We start from the raw sequence: 12,501 nt of genomic DNA on the forward strand, positions 1-12,501 counted from the left end.
AGGAAATGGGATAGAAGTCATACTAGAGAAGTAATTATTGGTGATCCTACTGCTGGTGTGAGGACTAGAAGTGCAACTGCTAATGAGTGCCTACATGCATGTTTTCTGTCTCAAGTAGAGCCTAAGAAAATTGATGAAGCTTTACTGAATCCTGATTGGATATCTACCATGCAGGAAGACCTGAATCAGTTTGAAAGGAACAACATTTGGAAATTTGTTCCTGCACCAAAGAATAGAAGTATAATTGGAACAAAATGGGTGTTTAGGAACAAGATGGATGAAAATGGTATATTCACTAGAAACAAAGCAAGGTTGGTTGCAAAAGACTACTCACGAGAGGAAGGAATTGATTATGATGAAACTTTTGCTCCAGTTGCAAGACTTGAAGCAATAAAAATCTTTCTAGCATTTGTTGCACATTCAAATTTTAAAGTATATCAAATGGATATCAAGAGTGCCTTCCTGAATGGTGAGCTAGAAGAAGAAGTTTATGTGCAACATCCACCTAGCTTTGGAGATCCAGAATTTCCAAATTTTGTGTACAAGTTACTCAAGGCTCTATATGGACTATAACAGGCACCAAAAGCTTGGTATAACACATTGTCAGAATTCCTTCTGAAGCATGGTTTTACTAGAGGTACCATAGACAAGACTCTCTTCTACAAGAAATATGGTGAGGATATGATCCTAGTTCAAATCTATGTGGATGATATTATCTTTGATTCTACAAATGAGAAGCTTTTCCAAAGATTCTCCAAGCTTATGCAAAGTGAATATGAAATGAGTATGATGGGGGAACTGAGTTACTTTCTTGGACTTCAAGTCAGTCAAAGAAGTGATGGTATATTCATCAGCCAACTAAGTATGTCAAGGATTTATTGAAAAAATTTGGTATGGTTGATTATTCACCCCATCTACACCTATGTCTACTGCAACAAAGTTGGATGAAGATAAAAAGGGCAAAAGTATAGATATCTCAAGCTATAGATGGATGATTGGATCATTGCATTATTTAATAGCAAGTAGACCAGACATCATGTTTGTAACATGTCTATGTGCAAGATTCCAAGCTAATCCAAAAGAATCACATTTGATGGTTGTAAAGAGGATTTTCAGATATTTGAAGGGGACTCCGAACTTGGAATTATAGTATCCTAAGGGAACTGGTTTTGAAGCTGTTGGCTACACAGATGCAGATTTTGTTGGATACAGGGTTGACCAGGAAGAATACTAGCGGAAGCTGACAATTTTTTGGACAAAGACTTGTATCCTGGTATAGCAAGAAACAACAATCTGTATCAACTTCTACAGTTGAGGCTGAATACATAGCTACAGGAAGTTGTTGTGCTCAGGTGCTTTGGATTAGAAATCAGCTAATGGATTATGAACTAGTATTACACAAAATTCCTATCATGTGTCAATACTAGTGTTATATCTATAGTGGTCAATCCAGTTAATCATTCTAGAACAAAGCACATTGATGTAAGGTACCATTTTATCAGAGAACATGCTACAAATGGTACCATTGAGCTCATTTTTGTCCCAACAGAAAAACAATTAGCTGATATTTTTACTAAACCTTTGGATGAAGCAACTTTCAATAGACTTGTAGGTGAAATTGGAATGCTTAATTCTTCATCCTAAGGCAAGAACTCAGTTAATGTGTTGCAGCAGATTAATTTCCAGTAAATCAAAATCAATTTGATTTAATTGGAAATTAACTGAAATATGAATTATAAATATTTTAGAAATCTCTGCATATTTATTTTTCAAAAAATTTAAAATTTAACTTGGAATGTTTCAAATTCTAAGTAAACTGCTCAGTGGTTAATTTATATTCTTAATATGTAAAATTAACAAAAGGCAGAATTACAAAATTCAAAAGTATATAGAGAACTGAGTTCTCGATAAGTCTAATTGACTTCTCGACAAGTCATTTTAGGACATCTCGAGTGAGTTCTCGATAAGTCAATTTACTGACTTCTCGAGTGACTTCTCGATAGGCAAAAAATGACTTAATGATAAGTCCTTGTAGAGTTCTCTAGTAGTGTTAATTCACAGAGTTCTCTACAAGTACAATTTTTGACTTACCAACAACTCAAAACTAAAATAATTTAATAATAATTATTTTGGTAAAATACTTTCTGAAAATTTATTATAATTTTATTTTGAATTTATTCAAATAAAAGTTGGAATTAATTCAGTCCACTTTTGGACAAACTGGGTATTTATTTGACATCTCGATAAGTCAATTTTTAGTTCTCTAATAAGAGGAATTTTAAAAGACTTCTTGATATGTATTTCAATTCTTAAAAATGACTTCTCGATAGGCAAATTCCAAACGTCTATATTTGAGTTCTCGACAAGTCATTTGCTTTTACTATAAATACCCAGACTTCTCGATACATACATTTACTTACAACTTTCGAGATCTTAAGTGACCTAGCTTTCACTCCAAAACCGATTTCTCTCTATTTTTTCCTTCTTTCTCACAAATCTCTTTTACCCACTAAACTTCATACTCATATTAATGGCAGCCAACAATCTTGTACCCTTTATCCCCAAGGAAACCAACTTTCTTGCATTTCTGGATGCAAATCAAGCACCTGAAGTTTTTTAGTGCTTTTTTAAGTTTCTTTCTGAGACCTACTTTGTAGGTACTCTAACGGATAATCCTGTGTTGTATCTAGATGTGTTAGGTGATTTCTGGAACACAACAACAACTAGAACAGTTGTGCATGAAAATTAGGCTGACTATAGTAATAAACTGCACAATTAAGGGACAACAAGTGGAGATTCTTGAGGATGATATCAACAAGGCTTTGGGAATTCCTACTGACAATCTGATGGAGGCTCCAACTCAGGATGAGTGCATGAGTTCATGGACTTCATAAATTATTCTGAGAGGATTAATCTGGCCAGCATGAACAAGAAATATCTGAGGAGGGAATGGTCATTCCTATTTGACTCTGTAATAAGGGCATTCACTTGTAGGAAGTCGGGATTTGACAACATATCCAGTGTTGTCCAGAAGCTGGTCTACTCCATGGCTCACAGCAAACAGATAAATATAGGACACTACATATTGGAGGAGCTGAGCACCAGGTTGACAATGTCATTGGAATCAAAAGGTAAGGAGATCTTTTTGCCTAGATTTATTATGTCAGCTTTAAACTATAAAGTACATGACATACATATGCTAGAAGGTGTAAACATGACACTAATTGGAAATTGTAAGCAAGTATCCAAAATTCTATTTGGATCACTTCTTATTAAGAATAAGGTTCCAGTAAGTCTTAAGTTAACACCTTTCATGATTGAAAGATTTAAGACTTATCCTTATTCTATGCCAGACATGAGAAGTATTGGTAATCAATCTAGCACAGCTATGATCCCTGAACCTGTGGAAGTACAAACACAGGAACACCCACAGGGATCTTCCCAAGATGCAACCATTCTTTCAAAACCCTTAGAAGCTAGGCAACCAACCACTTCATCTTTTCAAAAGGATGAGGTGAGTAAAAAGAAGAGAAAGGGGGCAACCTTAACTGTTGTAACTGAGAGTGGTGAGGATATAACTGAAAAGGAGTCACCTCTGGTCAAAAGATCCAAAAGGAGTAAGCAAACTGAGCTGACCACTCTAGCCACCTCTGCATCCTCCCAACAGGATGTTGTAAAAGCAACCAATAATGAGTCTGCACAGCCTGCACAAGAAGAAATTCAAGTTTATGGTAGAAGAAATAAGGAAGGCATACACAGTGAGGGCACATAATTTAAAGCTCCCACATCCATTTAGGGGGAGCTGCCAACACTCACACTTGAACAACAAACTCTTATCTCTAAAATTTCTTCTCTTTAATCTGCACTTTAATCTAACTCTCAAGTGCAAGAAAAATCAAGTGACTTAGCTCAAGAAGCTTTGCTCACCACCCAGACAATCCATTTAGATGGTGAGAGGCTACATGCAGGGGTAGACCTTGATGATACCATAACAAACATGGGGGATTCATCAGTTTTCACTAAAGACCCCATGAATACTTCTAATGCACCTGCATGTGCAAAACAGTCTTCACAGACTGAAAAGTTTAAGGGTAGTACTCATGAGGGGGAGCTATCTAAATCCTCTACAATTTAATTGGAGGTTCATCATGTAGGGACAACTCCCCTCACAACCCTAGCAGAAATTGCTTTGGCGGTTGAAGCTAGGAGTACAATTGCCCATGATCCTATCATAGGGGAGGCAAGCATAGCACATTCAAGTGCCAGTGTGTTGCAAGTCACACAAGGGTTTGAGGCTGGTGTATATCACAGTAACCCAGTCAAATCCCCTCCAATTCAATTGGAGGTTCCCACTACAAGTGGAGGATAACACACTATCAAAACCACTGAGCAATCTGTGAGTCAAACTGTGACTTCAGTCACAGGTATTTTTGAACCATCAACCTCACACCCTTCAACTTCCCAACCTCAACAACCTCACATTCTCACCAACTGGCTGCAAGAATCTGTCTCTCAACCCACATCTATAGATGATCTCTTAGTGGAGCAGATTTCTTGATTGACAAACATCTCTCAACATCTACTTACCTCTGATATGAGTAATCCGGACTATCAGGCCATCATTCTCACCTACAATGAAGATGTGGAGAAACAGAAGGAGAAAATTGTGAATGATGAAGAGCATGATGGAAATATGGATGCATGGCTATCTCAAGACTTTGTATTGGAGGTGGATCAAGTCTTGGCCAGATTCAGGGAAGAGTATGTTACTATCCTTGGAAGCAATGCAAAGGCCTTGACTCCATAAGAAGTATATGATGCAGTCACAGAAGTGCATAAAGCTAAACTCAAGGCTTTTCACCTTTTTGGTAAAGCTCTTGAAGTCAAATTGACTGGTCATGATGACAGAATCAGGAAGATGGTGAGAGAAAAGATGGATGAACTCATTCCCTCTCAAACTGAGATCAAAAATCAATTCAAACACTTCTCAGACAAAATTTCCAGATATGATCTCAGTGGTGTAGATAGAAGCATGACATAACTTAAGGATTCATTTGTTGCCTTGTACAATCAAGTTCAAAATCATATCACCAACTCTAATGACACGAGGTTGAAGTTGGATCAGATGCACACTGCAAGATACACTCTTTCTCCTTTGGTCATGGATGAGATTCATAAATTTGTACAAGTTACATTTGGGTCATCTACTGTTGTCTCTACATCAAACTCCCATCAACCTGCATCTACTTTAACAAATCTATAGATTCAATCTTTACAAGGTCAAGTTACAGCATTGCAAGACTCCAACTCTTCTCTCACTGCACAAGTCCAGGCCTTAACTTCTCTAGTCAAGAGTCAACAGGCTGACATCCAGACCCTGGTGGACTCTCACAGGCATCTTCAAATGCAAAACTCAGTTACCTTGGGTGCTATCATGGGGAAGCTCAACATTACACTGCCTGCCTTATCTGAACAGATTAGACCAGAAATTCCATCTCCTCTACTCATGCCTGTTTCCAAGACTAAGGGGGAGATTGAGCCTAGGATTTCATAATCTAGGGATGCTAAGATATTATATCAAAAGTCTGTTCAGGTGGGACAAAGCTCACATTCTCAAGTTGATGTTGGAAAAGAAAGACTACAGAAGGCTATAGAAGTACCTAATCAGGATCAGGAATTCAGTGATCTTCTTGCAGCACTAAGAGTGTCCCTTCAACACAACTACATGAGTTGCAAGAAAGATTTAGGCAAGAATATCAATTTTGTAAGAGCAGTGGTGGTGAAGATTGACAACTTCCTAGAGAAGAGAATTGTGATGAACATAAATGATGGTGGGGTGGATAGATGTGTTCAAGTTGCTTTAAAAAATCTCCAAACTTTGAGAGCATCTGAATTGGATGTCATGATTGACAAAGTCCACCAAGTAATTTCTGAAGACACTCAACTATTACATGAGCTTAAAAAGGCACAGATAGCAGCTTTTCCAGAAGCCTATCTATCTCCAAACAAGGGAATTGTTTATGTTTGTCCCTCCACCAAGCATGCCAAGCATCTCTACATTCCCAAGCACTGTGTCAGATCAAACTTAAGGTTGATCATGACTTTACAGTCTGACTTAAAGATCAAGAAGAACAAGAAAGATGAAGATGTTGAGATGATAAAAATCTTGGAAAGATACCTGAGAGATTATGACAACATATTGCCAGCTACTAAGTACAATCTAAGGAAAGATGAGGATGATGATGAGTAGAAAGATGATCAAAAACCTTCTGGCTCAAATCCAAGTCAATCCAAGGCCATTGGCAGCAAGGACAAGAAGCAGGAGGAGAAGAAGAATGATGAGAAGAAAAAGGGAAGTGAGAGGAGAACTAAAAAGGTTCATGATGACTCCGAACCACATCAAACCCTTAAAATCCAAACACAACTAGCTCAAACCTCAGCTCAACCTTAAACATCAACTATCTCAAACATCAAATCATCTCAAATCTCAAAGCCAAAATTTCTGTACAAACAAATAGCCAATTCTTTTCTAAAAATTTCAATCACCACAAGCTAGACACATCTCAAGAAAATCACAACCCTACCCTTAACCAAGCCTTCACTCAAAGTCAATCTCAAATCTGTTGGAAGAAAACCTAAGAAAGTCAAGCCTACAAAGAAAGAAGAAGTCACTAAAAGGGCCATCTGGAACTGTTTCAAGCAATCTGACTTTCTACCTCTAAACTGGTGCATCTCAGATGAAGACCATTTTCAACAACTTGCTGAGGAAATAGTCAAAGTCTAGATTGTATCTCTTAGGGAAGTTAGAGTTTTCTATGAAGATGGTTCCTTCACCTTTCTTGGCAGCAAGTTAATGGACTCTCTTTCAACCACAGAAATTAAGAGAATAATAAGCTTGGTAAAGGACAAGGATACCACTACAAGGGCATGGAGATCAGTTCTAGCTGAATGGTTGATTGAAAGGGAGGAAACAAAGAAATGAGAAGAGGTTGAAGCTGAAGAGAGAAGGAGGAAGTATGATGAAGAAATAGAGATGTACATAAAAAGATCTGAAGAGTTGAAAGCAAAAGGAATGAGTAGAATCTCCAAAGATGGAAAATTTCTGTAACGACCGAGAAAATTACGCTTGTATTATATTATAATAAAGATAAATTATGTGTATTATTATGTGATTAAATGTGTTGAGTCGTTAAACCCTAATTGCTGTGTGCTACGTGTTGTCTGTTTTGATCCGAATGTGATTTGGATATTTATTGAGTGTTTTATCGTAAGTTATATGTTTTATATAAAATCCCGTAGAGCTCAAACAGTGTTTTAAAAACCCATATTTTAAACAAAAATAATGGCCCTATTTTACCAAGAACGACCTATACCATATCGTTATTCTGAACCCCTAGACGTTTTACAAATTTACCTTTTTCGTGAAAAATGAATTTAATTATTATTAAATTATATAAAATCACATTTTTATTTTTATATGATCATGAAATTATCATACATCATTTTTCTTTGCATTTTTGTAATATTCATAATTTTTGGGAATTTTTAGCATTTATTTTATATTTATTGGATATTTAAAAATTCATAATTAATACCCAAAAATTATAAAAATTGGGGCCAAATATTTTTATTAGGAGTGTAATTAGCCCCTTAATTTTATTTGGGGGTATTATTTTTCATAAATATAAATAGCTGATTATTAGTAATTAATTAGTTAATTAATCATAAAAAAATCAAAAAATTCAAGAAAATCCCCAATTATCTGAAATTAGGATTTGGAGTTCTTGGAATCAAATCAGATTTTAAAGGTGATTCTGTTAACCAAATCGAACATTTAAGTATTCGTTGTAAAGTTCTTGTGATCCTCTATCAATTTCTGTTATCAATTTCAAGCGTAGTTTAATCGATTTTTGATTTATATTTTCGGGTTTAATCTTTGAATTCGGGTTTTTAGTTTGACTGATTGTTAAAGATTTCGTTGTTAGAATCGTGTAGATCGTTGAATTTGGGATCGAACGGCACCGGTCTTGTGTTTGTTGGTTTCCGGTTTGTGTTCGCCGGGGAAGCGCCGCTAACATCGGCTGTTCTTCGTGTTTACGGCTTCGAATCGACGAAAGGGGAAGAGGAGGATTTTCCTGTGGTGTTGTCGGTGAAAAACGAAGGAAAAGTAGTCTGAAATCGTGTTGTTCGTGGCTGTATAGCTCGCCGGAGTGTCGCCGGGAACCACCACCGTCACCGGAATCTGGTGATGGCGGTGGTTGTTCTTCCCGACCCGATTGGGCTGGGGGACGACCCGCTTTTCTGAAAATAAAACCCGGTTTTGATCTTCAAGACCCTGAAAACATTTCCAGAAAGTTGTTTATGATATTTCTATTATTTACTTGTATTTTAGAAAATCAGAAATTAGTTTTATAAATTCTAAAAATCTAATAAAAATTAGTTTTAAATTCTGAAAAATATTATTAATAATTTCTGAATTATTTTATTAATTTAGAAATTCAAAAATCATTATTTATTTAATCATTTCATTATTTATTTAATAATTTATTTATTTATCTATTATTCAATAATTAAGTAATTAATTACTAAATAAGGTTAAAAATAATCGAATAATATGATAATAATTCGTTAATTAGTCGAATAATGTGAGTAACTCGTAGTGATACGAGTAATCGATCGATGTGTTGAATTATTATTCGAGTGATAAATTATTTATTCGAAAAGTGTCGTAATAATTATTCGTATCGATTATGTATTTATAAATAGTCGATCTAATCGGATAATTGATAATAATTTGTAATTAATTATAATAAATTATAATTAATCCTAATAATTAAGGATTAATTATTTTAAAATGTAATAATTATTAAATTATTATTTAAAAATATAATTAAGGATTATTTAATTATAATTAATTATTTATAATTGATTATTAATTAATTGAATCTTGTTTAATTCGTAGTAATTAAACCGTTAGTCCGATTTGAGTGAAACGAAGACCCTTAGACTCAGAAAAATGAAACGAATTCAATAAAAATAATTGTAAGTCATAATTTCTTCCGAAAGAGAGTCATCTTATGATAGTTAATTGTTTATAGGCCTTAATATAGGTAGAATCGAGTAAAATAAATCCCGAAAAATTATGAATAAAATCAAATAGGGTTAGTTAATACAGGTATGAGTCTAGTATCGATTCTAAAAATAATTATGAGGTTGAAATCAATTATGTGCCTTATGTGCTATGTGTTTTACATGACTATATGAACATTATGTGCTATATAATTACATGTTTAGATATGCGAGTCCGATAGAAACGTATGGGTAGATAATTAATGTTATGTGGTATCAATTCGAGATACGCGTATAAAGTAAGTTATCTAAACGACTATCTTTCTATGATAGATTCAGTATCGACAAGGCAAGTCAAGCAAGAGACTAAAGGCGGTGAGTCATACGAGGTTAAGTACTCGCAAGGCAACATTTTCCCCTATTATATGTTCAGAATAGTGAATATATCCCACTTTTCATATCAGTTATACTTTGATAATTCTTGTTCATATACACTGATACCCAATTATTGATTCTTGTTCTATTTCATTTTGATTCTTGATTTCTCCCAATTTATTGAATCCTCTATTCATATTCCAATAATTTTATCCTTGTTATATGTACTCTGATATATCCTGATATTGAGATACATCAAAAACATTCTGATTGTTCCGGATGCTGAGCTTTGGACTGGATGGTTACGATACGGGCTGGGCATTACCCAAACCTTTAATTAATAGGCCATAGTTGCCTGAGTACTCCTTATGTTGGTTGGGTCTATGCACTTGGGTATAAATCTGCACTGTATCCTGACTGATCAGCGGGTTATAGTGCATATATTGGTTCTTGTTTCCAGTCTCGTTCATTTGGCACTCGCCAGTAATGAAAATTTATTATTATGTGCACTTTCAGTTGGTTGTTCAAACCAACGGGTTACCGGTTCACTTATTCTTTTCCTTTATACTATACATATATTGTTGCAGGTTTGTTGAGCAATTTTGGCTCATCCCCTTTTATTGTTATTCCTATTGTTTTTCAGTTAAGGTAGAGAATGAAACTCATCAGAACCCGCATAGTCAAGAAGTGAGTCAAGCAGCGGGACCCTCTTATACCAAGAGTGTTCATCCCTATCCCAGAAGAGAGTTTTGAGCTGCCAGATCAGGTGTAACAGGATAAGTAATAGTGATGAGTTGAATAAAAGTTGTTTAGCATGAAATGTAAATAGAATAAAGTTTTGTAACAAAGAGAGTTCTTGAGACAGATCGTTTTAAACTGGTTTGTAATAAAGTTAATGTATCGTTCTTGTTTTCAAATCTTAACCTTAAAAGATCCTGAGTAGTAGTAATTCGGGGTAATTATTTTATTTATATCCCGCTTGTGCAAGATTAGTGAGTAGTTAATATTAGTAATGCCCAAAATCTATACCCCGGATTTGGAGGGTGTTACAGTTGGCATTAGAGCCTAGGTTTTGACCCTTGAAAACAAGAACATTAGGGTTAAGATAAGATAGGAAGATCATATACGATAGAAGTAAGAATGTTAGGGTTGTTTGTTTATGTGATTAGGAGTTATGAGTTCTAGGATTATGATTTGATTGTTCTTGTATTATGATTATATTAGATGGCTTCTTCGACATCATCTACGGAGCGGACCGAGTCAGACCCAGTAGCAGCACCAGCACTAGCACCAGTATCGATGCAGGTATTACCTCCACCTCTACCACAGGGTCCGGCACCAGATCAGTTGCCTGCCCCAGAGGTACCAGATTTCATTGATTATTTTCCGTATTTTGAGTCGGAGATACCTGACTTTCCACCTTTGGAGTTTCCGATGTTTGATGTTCCTGATATGGTTGACATTCCACAGTGGGAGGACTTAGAACCACAGGTTCCTGTGCCACAGCCTGAGATTCCAGAGATTCCCCAGATGGAGCCAGAGTTAGAGCCACCTGTATATGCACCCCAGGAGCAACCTATTTTGTTTCCTGTACCGCTAGCTATCTATGCCCCTGTGCCCGGAGTATACCAGTTCCCGCAGCCAGAGTTTATGGATGAGGTAGTGGTGGATCAGCCATTACCATTGCCTTCTCGAGGTTCCCGTACAGATCTTCGTGAGCCTCACACGGTTCCATATCAGCGGTACCAGTCAGAGAGAGAGGAGAGGGTCAGATGGCAGGATCAGTGTAGGGAGATTCTTGGGTTGTTTGAGACACAGGAGGACGGTCCAGTTCGAGCACTTCGACCAGACTATATCTTGAGGGAGAGACTACGCCAGATCCATAGGGCTAGTTCTCAGGAGCTTACTGACTTGAGGCAGCAGGACATAAGTATCGAGGCAGCACATCGCAGGGCGATGAGACTTATAGAGGCAGTATTAGAGGCATTGCAGGAGGAGCTGAGCCATGTACCACCTGGATTCTGATCTCAGCAGACAGTGGAGTGTTGTATCTTGTATATTTTCTGTAGATAGATGCAGCGTAGTATTGTATGACTAGTTTGTATGAGTGTAGCTACAAGTTTTGACTAATAGCAGTAGCAGGACAACTGACATATTATAGACTTTTGTATAAAGCATTGACACCTGCAACTGGTGTCCTACCTATATATATATAAGATGAACATTTTCACGTTTTCTTTATTTTATTTTTCCAGTTATTTAAGCATTTAGATTTATTTTATCGTTTTACCATCGCATATTTTAAAAATGTTGTTTTTATTTACAACCATGTTATACCCTTTATTTTTCAAAATTTTTAATTATTTCAAAATGATTTATTTAAACATCACATTGTTTTTACTCACTTATTTTAGATATTTAATAAATTGTTTTCTTCCCCATATCAACTGTTTTAATGTTGTTTTAATATTATAAAGACTGTTTCTATTCCATAACACTTGTTTAGTAAATCGTTATTAAAAGAACCAATTGTTTTATTATCAGAACTATGGCACCTAAAAGAAAAGCAAGACCTGACTCGTCTAACGGAAATAACGAGGGTCAGAACGATAATAATCATATGGATCAGATGTTTCATCTCATGCAACAGCAGATGCTGATGATGCAGCAACAGATGCAGCAGCAACAGCAGCAGTTTCAACAATAAATGCTACAGCAAGTCGCTCATCCAGAACATCAAACACCACCAGTAGCACCTGTAGTTACTTTCAAGAAATTCCAATCGGTGAAGCCTCCGGAATTTGCCGGTTCCGCATATCCTACAAAGGCGAGAGCTTGGTTGAAGGAGATAGAAAAGGCTTTTGCGTTGGTTAAGGTTGAGGAAGAACAGAAGACGGATTTTCCTAGCTACTTTCTGAAGGACGAAGCTAATTACTGGTGGGAATCAAAGAAAGCTTTGGAAGGAGAAGGTGTAGTAACTTGGGATAGATTCGCTGAACTTTTCCTGGAGAAGTATTTTCCTCGCTTCATGAAGAATCAGATGGAGATCAAGTTCCT

Source organism: Apium graveolens, chromosome 9 (genome assembly GCF_009905375.1).
Source record: "Apium graveolens cultivar Ventura chromosome 9, ASM990537v1, whole genome shotgun sequence".
NCBI classification, from domain to species: domain Eukaryota; kingdom Viridiplantae; phylum Streptophyta; class Magnoliopsida; order Apiales; family Apiaceae; genus Apium; species Apium graveolens.